This window comes from Sinocyclocheilus rhinocerous, unplaced genomic scaffold, assembly GCF_001515625.1.
Source record: "Sinocyclocheilus rhinocerous isolate Xijiao unplaced genomic scaffold, SAMN03320098_v1.1 scaffold756, whole genome shotgun sequence".
In the NCBI taxonomy this organism is placed as follows: domain Eukaryota; kingdom Metazoa; phylum Chordata; class Actinopteri; order Cypriniformes; family Cyprinidae; genus Sinocyclocheilus; species Sinocyclocheilus rhinocerous.
Genome location: NW_015662039.1, coordinates 1,148,459 through 1,166,449, shown reverse-complemented (window position 1 = coordinate 1,166,449; position 17,991 = coordinate 1,148,459). Strand labels below are relative to the sequence as shown.

Below are 17,991 nucleotides of genomic sequence, written 5' to 3'. Positions count from 1 at the left end.
TACGTGAACCAAACAGCCTAAAATAACAGCTTGTTTATTTATGCTACAGAGATTTAGAAACATAATCACCACTGCGTCTTGGAATCTGTGATGTGACTGAATGAAGAGTGAAAAAGATTCGAATTCAGCAAACGGCACCCAAACTCGCGCGCCGAGGAGATTTTACAGAACTGAACGCCAACACGTGTGATTTCCTCTTTTTTATTTGCTGTCGGATTTCACCTCTTTTGAAGGATTCATAAATTGTTAAAGGCGTAAAGGTTTGGCTGATATTTGTATAAAATAAAATAAATATTCAAATTAAAATAATATTTTGAATTGGCTTTTTCTCCACACTTTTGACCTCCAAATATTCTCTTGGAACTTATTTTTTTACATGGACATTGTCTTATACTCTATCAATTAATCAAAAGAGAAGCGTAGGCTAATCCGTATGTTTCTACATTTCCCAAAAGCGTTATCTGAATAGCGCGTAAAAACGCTCATAAATAAAAGAACGGATCGGTCAGGTCCACTTGCTTTCACAGAGATTAAAGGACAATAAATATACACACATGCAGTTAGAATCTACTCTAAATGAGAGAATAAAAACATTGGTTAAAAACGAATTTAAAATGATAATCCACAGTCTGCGCATGCCACATGATAGGCCTGAATTTCCTGGGCAGATCCCTTCATGTGGGCCTTTAATTTGATAAGAATAATAATATAGGCTACTCTTATTTATTCACAGATTTTTTTATTATTGTGATTCTGCAGTAAGTTTGAAACTGATGTTCTATTTTTATTTATTTATTTTTAGTGAGAAGTAAATGAGCGCCCTTTTTCATCGCCCATTTTTCTTTTAGTAACAGTGTACTATTGTGCATGTACACCATGGCAGCATTCACGTTTAAGTGATAGTTTTGATAATAATACATATGTTTAATAACTTTCAGACAAAATAGCATGCAATTTGTTTATTGTTTGCGCATTGCAATGTTTGGCAACATTTCCGCATTATTCCTGCAATAGGGAGTTAAATAATTGTGGATATTGGAGAAAGTTGTGACCTTAGTTCAGCACCTTAAGACCTGACAGCTCCCGTAACGACGCGCTTAAAACGAGCGACACAAAATCGGCCACTATTACACAGCGTTAATTATGACCGCTTTTCCCAACGTTATTTGAACATAGGCCTATACTATTCAACAATAGTGTCTCAATACATACACCAGCCCAGTTATTCAGACCATACTTTCGTTAGTTAGTGGGAATATTAATGAAAAGTTTGTAAAATATTAATTAAAATGTATAATCATTATTATAAATGGAATTTCAGAACGTCACCACTTCTTTCTTTCTTTCTTTCTTTCTTTTAAACAGTTTTAAGTAGGCTACATGTAAAACCAATAAAACATGGAATCCTCCATCCATTAAGAAAGCAGATTTCAATAACAAACAAGTGCCATACTAGTGAGGTGATTCATGAGGTGACAGACCCTGAGGATGTAGAGATTATCAGTGGTGATAAATAGACCAACTAGTGTTTAAAACTAGTGTTTACTATAGTCCCAAATCACATTTCCAAGTATGTTTTGTTGCTAGTTGATATGGTGAAAAATACAACAGACTATGTTTAGTAGATATGTTGTTATCAAATTAAAGTAAAAAAAACAAACAAACAAAAAAAAAACCTTAAAAATGACAATAATTTAAATTGAAGAAAAGTGTGTTCATTGTACATCAGACTGTTGACTGATGTGCTGAAAACACTTAGGCCTAGATACTCAATATAACGAATACTTAAAAGAAAACATTTGGATAACAAATATGTGCTTTACCAAAGCAGGGTGTCCTGTTAAATTATAATGATTTGTTTCAGTGCACAGGACGGCATGCCATTTGATTTCACAGATTTTACCGATTTATATGATGTGGCCAACTAAATTAATTAATTAATTAATTAATTAATATTCATCACAAAAATAGGATTTTTTTCTACATTCTACAAGCATTGTTCTAGCACTACACTTTCTTGCTCCATGCACCTTATTAATTATCAATCAAAATGTCTTTTTTTTTTTTAAATAAAATATCACCACTTTTAAATCTAATTATCAATTGATGTAACTTGCCTTGTAAGTGCAGCTGGCCTGTGGGGAGGCTACCATGAGAATGCCGAATTACAATCAGAACTATAGATATACTTCAACACATACCCAGAGTGACTTTGATAAATGGTTATCTGTCAGGCAGGCTGTGTCTTTTGGCCAGAGCTATAGGTGACGTAAGCTGGCTATTTCATCCTAAGCAAGGTGTCAATGCACCCCCCACCCCTGCCAAGACTTGTGACATTATTACATTTCAAACTCTATCAAGGGTCCTCTAAGGATTGTGGGCCAACAAGGCCAGTGATCAAAGACTCCATGCAAATGCCACAGATGAACTGATAGATTTCTTAAATGTAAAAAATGGAGAGACCAAAAGGGAAAGTGACCAGGTTTTTCTGACCTTGGTTTATCTCATGGTTATGTATAGAACTGGCTTATGTAACCAATTGTCCATGAATATCCCAAGGGTTTATTTTCAAATTGTTAAAAGGTTAATATAGACTATAATAATAATAATAATAATTCAGTATTTATAATATTTATGATAATTGTATATGCTGTTTAAATTTTTTATTTTTTTTAATTGTTGTTGTTGTTGTTTCTTAATTTTCTGTGAAATAAAGTTTGGCTCAAACTTTAAGTCTCTCTTTGGTGGCACACATCATGTGTTGAGTCCATTTAAAGAAAGGAAATTTATGCTGCTTTTGAGATATTCGTAGGCTGGAATGCATGTCAGAGAGGGGCAGTTTATACACGACATCGATCTCATTAAAATATATATATATCTAATAAGAGAAGAGATTAATTGAGGTAAAATCCTCTCGTTTTTCAGAAGATTGCTGGGTCCATCTGTTGGTTCGACAGAGGCAGACAGCATACATTTCCACGGGCTGCTGCATTATCTCAGGAATTATTCATAAACGCGTTTAGAATTAATTCCTTGGATTAAGAGTTGATTAAGATGTGTGTCACTTTGCTGTCTGAGAACTTATTAAGGGCCCACTCGAGCCGGCGGCAGATGGAATTTCTACCCAGTGTTTGTAGATGTTAATTTCTCCCCTCCTAACACCCATTTGCATTTGGCTGTGTATGTCAAAGCGCGGCTTTTCCTGCACGCACAGCTCCGAATATCCGTGTACGAGGACATGCTCATCTATATAAGATCGCTCGGGTTTATTCCATTACACAGTACGCACGCACTATTCACGTTCGACTGAGAGATAGCTACAAATGTTTTTGGTTGGCCTACTGAAATGTGAAAACATCACACCCACAACAATTCTTGAGATTTTTTTTTGTGAGCAAAATTTTTAAAAAAGTAGGTAGGCCTACACGTTTTTGAGTAATTTTAGATATATGACTGCAGCTGAAGCAAAAGCATATGCTTGTACTTTGTTTGTGTATTAAAGGCAACATTAGACATAGGCTAACCAAACCCAAGAGCGTCACGCACTGTTCTGTGTGTGTGGTTTAACCACACACATGAACTGTTTTTTCATTTAAAAAATGTAATATATATTTAATAGATATGTAATAGATATTTAGCTTTTAGATAGCCTATCTAAATGTAGATAGCCTATTTAGATTTTATGGTTGACTTTTGAGCATTTTTTATTTTAACGATATTTAGCGTTTCTAAAATAAATAGGCTAAATAAATATTGTTGACAAATATTCAAAAACCATTCATCATAAACAAAAGATCTACAATTTAAATACTCAAATAAAAAACAACTAAGACAAAAAAAGGAGCCTAACCGGATGCATTTTTGATCTCACGTTTTTGATACTCTCGCAAAAATGTTTCAGTCAATCTTGTTTGACTATTTCGCCACATGTAAATTTGTATAAACAGGTGCGTTTGTCTGAGTTTTTTTTTTAAAACTTTTTTTTGACGAACAGAAATGTTCAAACACTGTATGAAACTTATAGTAAATCGTTGCATGCCATTGTTCCTTTACTGCAATTTTGTAAAGCGAACTGTTTTAAAATAGGCTATTATATGAGCATATTTTTTTAAATTTCGTTTTTATACAAAATAACTGATCTCAGTTTGGCGCGGGTGGGAGTCTGTTTTTCTTTCTGGTCTCTTACGGCTTCGGAGCACCTGCCACCCATCAGTTTGGGTATAGGCCTATATTGCATAAATATTTTCACTTAGCCTATAACAGACAATCCCGAAAAACCGCGGTAGGCTATACAGCAATAGCCTGCAGAGAGAGAAATTCGGAGATATTTTGGCAGAGGTTTTATTTTACTATTGTTGTTTATGTAATTCAATATATGAGTTGGCTGTATGACAGCTGTGGTTATATTAAAACGATACGTAGCCTAACAAAAGTTTTACTAACCGCTGACAATTCAGCAGATTTAACTGAAGGCACAAATTGGCTTAAACTTAACTTTAACAAAAATCAATATAAGCTAACAGGCTACAACTAATTTAAAACATTTAAAGCCGTCACAAGGCAGCGTTTAACTTAAAATTTTTTTTACCAGTGTTAAAAAGATTTAAACAGGGTTTGTTAAGTCAAAATGATAGCTACTGAACTAATGCAGGCATCATGTAGAAACTTAGGATCTTTCTATGTTTTTCTTAATTTGTCAGTGTTACCAAGTCGAACAATTCTGATAACCTAATCCATATTTTAATAAATAGGCCTATATATTTTAACCGTAAAATAATAACAACTTAAGTATTATAACCATAAAGACAAGATATTGCATATTTTAAAGTTAAAGTAACCTAATACTTTAGATACTATACATGCTGCACTTATAGGTTTGTACATTCGGTTCAGCCGGACATCATCACATCAACTTCAGCCCGATGATAAACGACGCAGTCGCCGGTCAAAACTGATCTTCATGAGCGATACATGTGCCACGATCCTTTTTGTCTAACACGACAGGTCTGGACTCAGGTAGCCTGTTTTTGTGAGACTGGAAGGAGACAACATCCCCACAGCTCCTCTGTCGCATGAGAGCACATATCATCAGCACCACAGTGATTTTTTATCATGCATCTACTCACATGAATCCCGGTCTAGCGGAGGTAATCCTCGAAAAATGTTCAACTTTTTGCGTTTACGCGTGTTAGCTGCTTTTCTGAAACGACGCAGTCGTCATGTAGAAAGTTCCTTAGGATGAGTAAACGAAAAGAGACAGTTTCTTTCCCCTTTCTCTCTCTCTCGGTGTTGTCTGTCATAAGTTTTTAGCGGAGAGTGAAGGCTTGATGCCCATGCAGAGGGGGACTGACTTTATGCTAAATATCTCGTGCGACAGGTCCGCCGCAGAAAGGAATGCCCACCCCTTGACTCTCTCTCTCTCTCTCTCCCACGATCTTTCTCTCTTTCTCACACATGCGCTCGCTAAACATACGCACAGTAAATCAGAGCTTCGGTCAATCATCCCGAGCTCACTTGCACAGCTTCTTCAAAACCTTAAGATTTAAAACATGAACATTCTTATGAGTTATCGTGCTGCGTGGTAATATAGGCTACGTGTTATAAGCCGTCTGTTCCTTCATGCTCAGTAAATAGAACGTTTTGTCTTCTCAACATTCTTAAAATAAAGGTTCTTTATTTGCATCTATGATTATGGAACTTTTTAATGTTCTTTATGGGAAAACGGCTTCTTCAGATTATTACAATGTTCTTCACACTAAGAAAAATGGTTCTTTTATTAAGAACTGTTTACCTATCTTTTGGAACCTTTATTTTAGACTGAATAGTTCATACCAAAATCTATAGTATAGTATATCTATAGTAGGCTATTCAAACATTTAAATGTAGAATATTGTAAAAAAAACAACAACATCTAAGCTAATTAGGCTAGTTTAAGGCAGATATGTATAGATATGACTTTCTTGAGGAGTCATTATTTTATTTATCATTATTTTATGTTTATTTATCAAACAAATCTGCGTAATAGCCTACATTTAGACAGACAGTTCTGTCTCTTTAGGTAAAAGACTAGCCTACATTCAAAGAGCTCAATGCAGACACTTTAGTCTTAATAAATAAATAAATACGAAATAAATTAAGTGTTCACGGCTCAGCAACTAACGTTGTAACGTAGGCTACATTATAAAAAACGCCGATATCCTAGACTTTGAAGATATCTGTTTGCTGTAGCCTATAGCCTACTCCTGATGACAATTTGATACATAATACGACTATGTAGCAGCCTATAGATTATGATGGATGTCATGCAACACTTGAAGTCAAACAATACTGCCCTCCTTGGGCAACATTGTTGAATGTGGATATGAACTTTCTGTGCTTTTCGAAAGATTCTGTATTTTTATTTTATTTAGTGGGTATATGCTATCCATGTTAGCAAACAACTTTACCTTTCCAATAGGTTTGAAACACTGACATAGGCTACCGTAGTATTGACGTGTATTCGGCTACATTTCTGTCAGAATCATCCGAAGGACTGTAACACCGTTAGTTCTTTAGTTGCGATCTAACAATAAATATCTGTTTGGAAACTGCATTGCTTGTTAATTGTCTTCAATGAACTGCATTATTGGAGCTCTTGTAGCTTGTAACGGGAGAAAAATAAGCCTGTGTTTATGAAGTCTGAACGCCTCCGTCTTGAGGACACCACTCTTTCGTCATCACTGAAACTCAACCAACCCTGTTTGAACATGACTTCACAGAAGTCCCGCCCTATTTTGTACACTTACAGGAGAATATTAATATTACGACAATGATAAACATTCTAATTGGCTTTTCAGTGTATAACTGGCTATCTTAAAAGTATGCCATTGATGTGTGATTGTTTCCAAATAACGACATAACCTCTTTTAAATCCACGGGAAGTGAGGTCCCAGACTCAAAAGATCATTGGCTGAAAACAGCTGTCAGTTGACAGGAAATATCAAGGTAGTGTGCGCCTGCACCATTTCCACGTCAGTAAGTTTGCCTGTGGAGGAGATTACCTACCGGTGACAGAATATCTGTCTAGTGCTATTGCAGGAAAACAGCAGGGCATGACAACACTACGTGGAACTGTCTAAAATGTAAGCCTTTATTCAACGCAGTTATAGAAGCATTATTATATGTCTGAACGCGTTTGGTAGCCCGCTAAACTAGGTAGCCAAAATGAGTAGAAATGAATCTGAACGCCATTTTGGATTCGCTGCCTTAGAGTCAGCAGCAGTGTTTTCATGTTTTTCTGTTTTGACAGACGCATACACGTAGAAAGAGGAACAAGCTCTTATAAAACACAACGAGAGGGCCACGAGGTCACATTTAACACGTTTATTTGTGCTGGTTAACAGCTGTAGTTAGTATGACAAACCGCTTGCTAGCTTGTTGACAGGTTGGTTAGCTGCATCATCAGCTTTGTTGTTTATTCATAAGTCTTTCGGTGCCTTCATTCATAGTCGCATCTCGAAGTAGAAGATATATGTTCACATTGTGATTTGCAGGTCGCTTAACATGTTATATTTTGTCATTGACAAGCTTTGCCAGCAGGCTCGCTAAGCTCATTGGCCTACTGATCAATTCAGCTATAATCAATTCACACTCCTCATCAACCTTTGTACATCATACGGCGAAGAGAGAAAGACTGTGGAAAGATTGTTTGTAATGAAAGGATGCTGGTATTGTTAATGCTGTTGGAGATAACGGGGTGCCTGAGGCTGTCATGAAGAAGTGACTGATCTGTAGCATCATGATGCCGGTTGGCCATCATCACTGAATCATCCAGGCCCTCTCGTTGGAATATCTGCTTGCAATAGAGCAAACAATTTGTGCTTCATTAGATGGGTTGATGTTTATGCACAGATGTTTGACTACAGAGTGTAATTGTCACCCAAACGTCTCTTCAATATGTGTAGGTCTAGAGGAGGATGCTGTATGTAGGCAGTGAACTACACTTAACCCTGTAAAGCCTGACATATAAAATAATAGTCAGAATAAAATCTATTTTTTTAAATGGGACAACTTGTTGATCCTTTAGTCCAGTGATGGGCAAACTTGGCCCTTCCAGACCACTTTCCTGCAGAGATTTGGTCCAACCCTGATAAAACTCACCTGCCTGTAGCTTTCTAGTAGTCTTGAAGACAATGATTAGCTGGTTCAGGTGTGTTTGATTAGAGTTGGAGCTAAACTCTGAAGGAAAGTGACCTGGAAGGGCCAAGTTTGCCCACCCCTGCTTTAGTCAAAAATTAAAAAAATAAGATTAAATTCTGATTGCTTTTAAATAAGTGAGATCTTTTTAAAAGTATTGCTGACTACTTGCATAAATGTCAGGTATGACTCTATATCTCACATTAACATTTTTTATTATGATTATAAGATGTGTAGTTTTATGATCAAAGCTGTGTAGAGAGGCAAAATGATCAAGTAGACCATAGTTGTTTCAGTCCATTGCTTCAGTAAGTATTCATCTTGAAATATTACTAACAATATAAAAGTTATTCTTGTTTTTACTTTATAAAAATCAATAAAAAACAAACAAAAAAAAAACACATGTTGGGGGATGTTTTTCGCAATTGTACTAAAAGGCCTGTTACTTGCTGAAAAAGCATAAACTATTAGGCTAGACGACAGAAGACTAGTAGATTGTGTACAGCAGTTGTTCTTGAATGCTGATGCAAAATTGCCATTGCCATAGTGGATGCAGTATGCATAGTTGTAAAACTTTGAGAATCACAAAGAACGGATTGGTAGTTTATGATAGGTTTATTATAGGTTTATTCACATATATTTAACACTGTTTATTATATTATATCTAGATTTCATAATACCATGGATGTCATAATGCCATGGGTTTCAGTTTCACTCTTCCAGAACTTGAGCCAAATGTTTGTCTTTCTGCATAAACAAATAGATTTTTATGTGTGTTGGGATTACTTTCTGAAGTTGCTATATAAAGCAAACAATTTGTGCTTCATTAGATGGGTTGATGTTTATGCACAGATGTTTGACTACAGAGTGTAATTGTCACCCAAACGTCTCTTCAATATGTGTAGGTCTAGAGGAGGATGCTGTATGTAGGCAGTGAACTACACTTAACCCTGTAAAGCCTGACATATAAAATAATAGTCAGAATAAAATCTATTTTTTTAAATGGGACAACTTGTTGATCCTTTAGTCCAGTGATGGGCAAACTTGGCCCTTCCAGACCACTTTCCTGCAGAGATTTGGTCCAACCCTGATAAAACTCACCTGCCTGTAGCTTTCTAGTAGTCTTGAAGACAATGATTAGCTGGTTCAGGTGTGTTTGATTAGAGTTGGAGCTAAACTCTGAAGGAAAGTGACCTGGAAGGGCCAAGTTTGCCCACCCCTGCTTTAGTCAAAAATTAAAAAAATAAGATTAAATTCTGATTGCTTTTAAATAAGTGAGATCTTTTTAAAAGTATTGCTGACTACTTGCATAAATGTCAGGTATGACTCTATATCTCACATTAACATTTTTTATTATGATTATAAGATGTGTAGTTTTATGATCAAAGCTGTGTAGAGAGGCAAAATGATCAAGTAGACCATAGTTGTTTCAGTCCATTGCTTCAGTAAGTATTCATCTTGAAATATTACTAACAATATAAAAGTTATTCTTGTTTTTACTTTATAAAAATCAATAAAAAACAAACAAAAAAAAAACACATGTTGGGGGATGTTTTTCGCAATTGTACTAAAAGGCCTGTTACTTGCTGAAAAAGCATAAACTATTAGGCTAGACGACAGAAGACTAGTAGATTGTGTACAGCAGTTGTTCTTGAATGCTGATGCAAAATTGCCATTGCCATAGTGGATGCAGTATGCATAGTTGTAAAACTTTGAGAATCACAAAGAACGGATTGGTAGTTTATGATAGGTTTATTATAGGTTTATTCACATATATTTAACACTGTTTATTATATTATATCTAGATTTCATAATACCATGGATGTCATAATGCCATGGGTTTCAGTTTCACTCTTCCAGAACTTGAGCCAAATGTTTGTCTTTCTGCATAAACAAATAGATTTTTTATGTGTGTTGGGATTGCTTTCTGAAGTTGCTATATAAATAAATTTTCTTGTCATAAAGCCTCATAGTTTTATGTATCGCCTATATTTCTAACATTATCGTTTTTTTGAGAGACATATCCTTGCATCAACACGTCCTTCAAAAACATTGTGATTTCTGTTATGCCTGTCTTGCCCCCACAAGGCACTATCTCGAATAATGAAATCTGAGCTGCTGCTACCTGTCTGCTGCATTGTCTGATGCTTTGCACAGAGATTACCTCCAGCTTTAAGATCTGCTATATAACCTGTGGTCTAGTTGAGCTGTCTGGCTAGGATGATCATATATAATGTGCATATGTCCCTCTTGCCTTCAGAAAAAACATTATATGCTTGATGTTGAGTTGGTACTTGTGTGTAATCGCATATTTCTAATTAAATCCTAGATTCACTATGGTGGACAAGAATATATACATCGTTCAAGGGGAGATTTCTGTTGTCGTTGCTGCTATCAAGAGGAACTCTAGATGGAGTACCCATACTCCTTTGGTAAGTTGTCCAATTTAGTTTTATTATAAGAACATAGTAGTTGTCTGAATTGTAGGGCCTGATGTCACACGCTTGATATTTAAAATGATATTCAGTGGCCACTTTATGACCCTATATTTCTCATAATTCTTTAATATTTAAGCTAGGGATGCGCTGAAATTGATAAACCAATAATTATTTTCATGTTATGGCTGATATTACAATTCTATACCATTTTGTCTAAAGAAAGTAAAAATAAAACATTAAAAACCAGTCGTTTTAATGCTACAAGTGAATTTAGGCATCACAACATTGTAATGTGCAGTATAAAAAATGTATTTAAAAAAATATTTGCTTTAAGTGATTGTTAGATGATGGCAAAGGTAATCTAAACGTGATAACAGGAGAAATTAGCATGCATAATTAAATATCCAAAATCAACCTTTATAGAATATCAAATTCCTGATTAATGGAAAATCTGTAATATTGGCCAATACTTGATATGATAATCATCATACATAATGCATCCCATATTTAAATAACATGAAAATATCAAATGATATTGTTAGAGAAATCATAACATGCCAAATTGTCACTAACTAGTTTTTTTTTCACAGGATGAAGAACAGGACCCACTACTCGGCAGCTTCAGCCACTTGAAAGAGACCCTCAATAACATAAAAGGTTAGACATGATCAAATTCAGGATTACAGTAGATAAGTTATTAACTAAGTTATTGAACAAGGTGTTTGGACAGTTTTCTGTCATTTTGTAGTCCATTTATCTAGCTTCTTAATTGCGTAATAGCGACGATTATACTTACTATGTTGATAGAAGTAAAAAAAAAGCACAAACAAAAGGATAAGCTGCAATTGTCAAAGCACCATTTCTTCTTTTCCTTTATTTGAGACTAGAATGAAGCACGTCAGGCAGTATCAAACTAAACAGACTCATTCAGCATTCGCAAAAGTGCTTCTTTCCTGCTACAGAACGAAAGCATATTTAACCAGGTGTATGCTAAATTTCCTCTGAGGAAAGGGATGGCCTTTTCAAATCAGTCAATATTATCTTTCTCAATGTCTTACTATTGGGCTCTTATGGCACCTCATAATTTTTGGGGTCCCATTGAAACTATGCCAGTGTTTGTTCATCTAGTTATACAAATGCCTCTTAATGAATAGGACAGCTAAGGTAAATGTTATGCTGTGTTTTTATGTAATTGTTCCTCTGTGCAAAAATAAATGAAAATTCTTTCTTACTGTGATGCTCTTTAACTTAAAGTGGTATTGTAATCATTTTATAACTGATCTTGAATGAAAATTCCTACTGTTTGATTTATTTTACTGTTAAAATAATAATTTCATTATGTCATGTCAGCTGATTGAAGGCGGCTTTTGAAGGCATAGTGAATCCCCAAATAAGTTATCTAAGAGAATCTATCTTAAGAGAACTTTTCCACAATTCCAGTTATATTTTACTATAAATTGCTCACTTATGACCACAACAGTGACACCTATGGTTTGTTTACAGAATTACAGTAGAAGGCTTATGAATTCAAGTAACTTTAATGAGTGTGATGACTGATTAAAACAAGCCCTTTAGACTGTCTTTTGGGTAAGAGGGGCACAAACATGACTTCCCTTTGGTAGCTGAAAGTCCTGCTAAGCATGCCAGCCTGATTCATCATAGTGAATTTCAGTGCGTATTAATGGAGGGGTGTGAGTTGATGAGATGTGCAGCAGCTCTCTACTCTGTCTGCATGTCGTCATGCCTCTGTAATGGAAGCCCTGGACAGGGAGTCCTCTCTCCGGAGAATAGTGCTGCTCGGAGATGGACAGGAGCGGCTGTGTCTGGACACAGGGAGAAATCTGCCAAACTCCCCCTCTGACCCGCAGCAAAGGCCTTGTTAGTTCTCTTGCGCTGTTGAGAAAGTGTTGACTTTCATTCACCTACTTCGTAGTCCTGCATAGATGATGCTTGTTTTCCAAGCCTAGGTACACTACCGTTCAAAAGTTTGGGGTCAGGAAGATCTCTTATGTTCACCAGGGCTGCATTTATTAGATAAAAAGCTGAAATATTTAGAAAAATTATTACAATGTAAAATAACTATTTTACATTTTAATGCATTTTAAAATGTAATTTATTCCTGTGATGAAAGCTGAATTTTCAAGTTTTTTCCCCAATTTTTTTTCATTACTCATTACTTCAGTGTCGCATGATCCTTCAGAAATCTTTCCAATATATATATTTCTTATTCTTATTATTATCAATGATGAAAACAGTTGTGCTGGTTAATATTTTTGTGTAAACCAAGATTCTTGATGAATAGGAAGTTCAACAGCATTTATTTGAAATGAATATCTTTTGTAACATCATAAATGTCTTTACTGTAACTTTTGATCAGTTTGCTGAATACAAGATAAAAAAAAAAAAAAAGCAACTTACTGACCCCAAACCTTTGAATAGTACTCTTGGATGCACAATAATAGGTCAAGTTATTTCTGGAAGTATTAAACACATTCATTTGATTTACAGATTTTACCTTACTGCTTTGTTTTACTATTTGTATCTTAATAATCAATTCAAATGATTCAAAAGAGTAAGTGCTTGGTGAGTGTGCATAAATATTGTTAAATACCTTTTCAAGAATGAAAAAGTAAGTTGAACTGGGGTCATATTATATTGCCAGTGTTTTGGCTCATTGTACTATGAATTCAATTTATATGTATCTCTTAAATGGTGTTGGGTGGACTTTTGTAGCCCAGCTGTCTTCTTAATGAAAGCCTAGTAATTCCATTCACATTGTGGCCATTTTATCTTAGCCAACAACAAAAGATACCGCTGAAGGAAATGTGGATTAGCCCCAAAGGTTTACTAGCCACTTTCGCTGGCTTGATAAAGGTTTCATTCTCCTTCCTCTGCACCAGTCGTTTGATTGGCAGGCACATGTGCCGTATGGCAGCAGAGTGCAGCTGGAAGTATATCATCTGCAGTTTAGGTTGGGTAAATATAGCAGAGAGGCTTGTCAACCCGAGAGATAGATTGTTCTGGGAAAGGAAGTGTTGTCTCTCGTTCCACAAAAAAGTGTTCTCTTCTTGAATAAGGCCATTTTTGTATTTATGAAACAGAGTTTCCTGAATTTAGTATGTCAGAAACATATGTTCATGCTACCTCACCTACACGTGCATTACACCTGGTTCAAGCAGTTAGTGTGGTTTTTGTAAAATGTGCTAAACAAGACTAAAAAGTTTTTTTCTCCACAGATTTGCAAGTAGATTTGCATATAGTTTTTTCCCCCACAAAAATTGGATTTGCATGTTGGCAAAATTCTTTACTTATTGGTTGAAGTAGCAGATTAAATGGAAATTGGCTTTCTATTTCAACAGGAACATAGGTTACATTTAGTTATAGATGCCACAGGTACCTTACTGTTTTTTTAGGACGTACTGAATTCATCGCTGAGTTTTCGATTTGTCTCTTGTCTTGGAATCTCAAGCATTAAGGTGGTGACAGCAATGATCTATTTCATCTGGTGTTATTTGCACAAGACTCATGGAGTGAGCTGCGCTTGGTTGCTGATAAGCAGGCCATGGCTGATTCTGCAGACTTTTCTTTTTAGGGCATTTTCTGCCCTAATTTTGGGGAAGGTTAAATAGAATGATTTTGGATGTTGTAAAATGTGTTAAAGGGAAATGTTGCTTAAGAAGTCATTTAAATTGTGTAATTTCCTCTCCCTCTTGTTGTTCTAAACCTGTTTGACTGACTTTATTCTGTGAAAAATAAGATTTTTTTATAGTGTCTCAGCCAGGGTTTGTCTATACAATGAAAGTCGGTGGGGTCCAGTGTGTAAAGAAACACATACAGAAAGTATTTTGCTCTTAAAGATAGCTGAAAGCTTTTACAGATAAGTCCAAATATGTTTATATGTTAGATCTAAGTTTTAATAGAAAATGGATAAAATTACGGTAGCCTTTTTTTGGGCAATATATAGAATAAACGTAAACGACAATAACCCTCTGTAGGCAGCAGAAGCCTCTCGGATGTTCTTGTTAATCCTGAACCCCTCTGGAATTACAAACAAGCATTTTGGGGTGACAAATGAATGTCAGTGTTTTTCCGTGATCAGCTTTTAGACTCCCTTTTTGAAATCCAAAAACACACTGGTGTTGGAGAAATGAGCTTTAGATCTTGCGTCTAGCTTGTTGGACAACTGCTCGATGGATCTATTGGTTTTGTAAGGGAGATATTCTAGCTCTGATACATGGTCTGTTTAACATCAAATTGAGAACTGGGATTTAGTCTGGGGTCAAGTAATTCTCTGGGATATTTTTTATATTGGCTGAACATTGAATATCGTACTGTTGAGGCAATGGGGGGAGGGGGGTGGAGGAGACATCGCATTGAATGAAGATGTCTCACCTGCTCATAGTATTCACTTTTTATACACTAGTCAGCCTGAGCCTTAGTCCTTTAAAGCTTTGAATCTTCTCCAGCCATCCCCATCCCTTCACGTCAAAGGTCAGGTTTTTTGACAAGTCTGCAGAGGAAGCCGACAGACTAAATCCTCTCATTTTTATTCATACAAATACAGGTTTAAAGATGCCACCCGGTTAGATCCAATACCAGAGCTTTGTTTGATTGACAACTCTCTCACTTACCCTGTACTCCTAGCCTTTCCTCTCGTTTGGTTTTCAGGTACTAAAGAAATTCCTCTTCTAATAGGTCAGACCACACCATCCGATGATTGGATAGCGACTGAGTTTTGTAGTAAACATCACAGTGATACTTTGATCGCTGGTTCTTTTCAGGCACTTTCAGCAATCTCTTCATCTCCTGAACAAAGGGCTGTGGAGGAATTCTTTGACTGTGTCTTCTTGATTAAGAAATTTGCCATGCCTTTGACAGGTCTTGAGTACAGTATTTGCAAATTCTTGTCTCCATACGTATGTAGATTTGAAACTATACTTGACATCTCAACCTACACATTTTAAGTCATTAACAAACTGTTAAGCTATTTGAGACAAACAAAATGTAGGAAATTATAGTTTGATTAAAGAAAAAAGCCAAATTTTTGGACCCTTTCAATTTTTTTTTGCACCATGATTTTATTTGAATAAGTTAAGCACATTTTCCTCATTCTTGTTACTGTAGTATGAAAACTACACTTAAATAATGGGGTTCAATATTAAATTTTTGCATAACATTTGTTGTACTACCTTTTATTATGTTATATAATAAAAATGAAACTATTAATTAAAAACCTCATTTTTATTTTTATTTTATTTTGTTTGAGTCTGTCTTAAGTACTAGTTTGACCAACTAGCAGGTAGCAAGGTGGTAATCAGTCTTACTTTTTGGATTCAAATTTGTCCAGCCTTCCTTCCAGTTAACCAACTTTTAAAACATAAAGAAAAAGATAACTAACCTTTTAGGAAAGTTTAAATGCAACCAGCCATTGGTGTCCTCTGTTTCAGTCTTAACACGTGTAAGTAAAGTGAACTATAGCTCAAGGTCAAGTGTGATATGTCTCTGGCTCACAGCTGCGCCTGTGTGCTGGCGTCCCAACAAGGGTTTCTCTGGGGGGACGTGGGAATATCTTGCTCCTTTGAGGCCCTATGGACTCTTCTGCCATTTGATATGTGCATGTACAGTGGGTACGGAAAGTATTCAGACCCCCTTAAATTTTTCACTCTTTGTTATATTGCAGCCATTTGCTAAAATCATTTAAGTTAATTTTTTTTCCTCATTAATGTACACACAGCACCCCATATTGACAGAAAAACACAGAATTGTTGACATTTTTGCAGATTTATTAAAAAAGAAAAACTGAAATATCACATGGTCACATGACACTCATATATTTAACTCAGGTGCTGTCCATTTCTTCTGATCATCCTTGAGACGGTTCTACACCTTCATTTGAGTCCAACTGTGTTTGATTATACTGATTGGACTAGATTAGGAAAGCCACACACCTGTCTATAGAAGACCTTACAGCTCACAGTGCATGTCAGAGCAAATGAGAATCATGAGGTCAAAGGAACTGCCTGAAGAGCTCAGAGACAGAATTGTGGCAAGGCACAGATCTGGCCAAGGTTACAAAAAAATTTCTGCTGCACTTAAGGTTCCTAAGAGCACAGTGGCCTCCATAATCCTTAAATGGAAGACGTTTGGGACAACCAGAACCCTTCCTAGAGCTGGCCATCCGGCCAAACTGAGCTATCGGGGGAGAAGAACCTTGGTGAGAGAGGTAAAGAAGAACCCAAAGATCACTGTGACTGAGCTCCAGAGATGCAGTCGGGAGATGGGAGAAAGTTGTAGAAAGTCAACCATCACTGCAGCCCTCCACCAGTCGGGGCTTTATGGCAGAGTGGCCCGACGGAAGCCTCTCCTCAGTGCAAGACACATGAAAACCCGCATGGAGTTTGCTAAAAAACACCCGAAGGACTCCAAGATGGTGAGAAATAAGATCCTCTGGTCTGATGAGACCAAGATAGAACATTTTGGCCTTAATGCTAAGCGGTATGTGTGGAGAAAACCAGGCACTGCTCATCACCTGTCCAATACAGTCCCAACAGTGAAGCATGGTGGTGGCAGCATCATGCTGTGGGGGTGTTTTTCAGCTGCAGGGACAGGACGACTGGTTGCAATCGAGGGAAAGATGAATGCGGCCAAGTACAGGGATATCCTGGACGAAAACCTTCTCCAGAGTGCTCAGGACCTCAGACTGGGCCAAAGGTTTACCTTCCAACAAGACAATGACCCTAAGCACACAGCTAAAATAACGAAGGAATGGCTTCACAACAACTCTGTGACTGTTCTTGAATGGCCCAGCCAGAGCCCTGACTTAAACCCAATTGAGCATCTCTGGAGAGACCTAAAAATGGCTGTCCACCAACGTTTACCATCCAACCTGACAGAACTGGAGAGGATCTGCAAGGAGGAATGGCAGAGGATCCCCAAATCCAGGTGTGAAAAACTTGTTGCATCTTTCCCAAAAAGACTCATGGCTGTATTAGATCAAAAGGATGCTTCTACTAAATACTGAGCAAAGGGTCTGAATACTTAGGACCATATGATATTTCAGTTTTTCTTTTTTAATAAATCTGCAAAAATGTCAACAATTCTGTGTTTTTCTGTCAATATGGGATGCTGTGTGTACATTAATGAGGAAAAAAAATTAACTTAAATGATTTTAGCAAATGGCTGCAATATAACAAAGAGTGAAAAATGTAAGGGGGTCTGAATACTTTCCGTACCCACTGTATATATAATAAAATTACAATATAACATTTCTGTAATCTATATAACCTACCAGTCAACAGTTTTTGAACAGTAAGATTTTTAATGTTTTATAAAGAAGTCTTAATATTTTTAAAATAACTGCTTTCTATTTGAATATATT

General features: G+C 36.3%; 1 pseudogene; it reads left to right on the top strand.

The window, feature by feature from the left end:
- Positions 1–6,966: 6,966 nt before the first annotated feature.
- Positions 6,967–17,991, top strand: part of LOC107727369 (Golgi-specific brefeldin A-resistance guanine nucleotide exchange factor 1-like) — a 90,225-nt pseudogene continuing 79,200 nt past the window's right edge.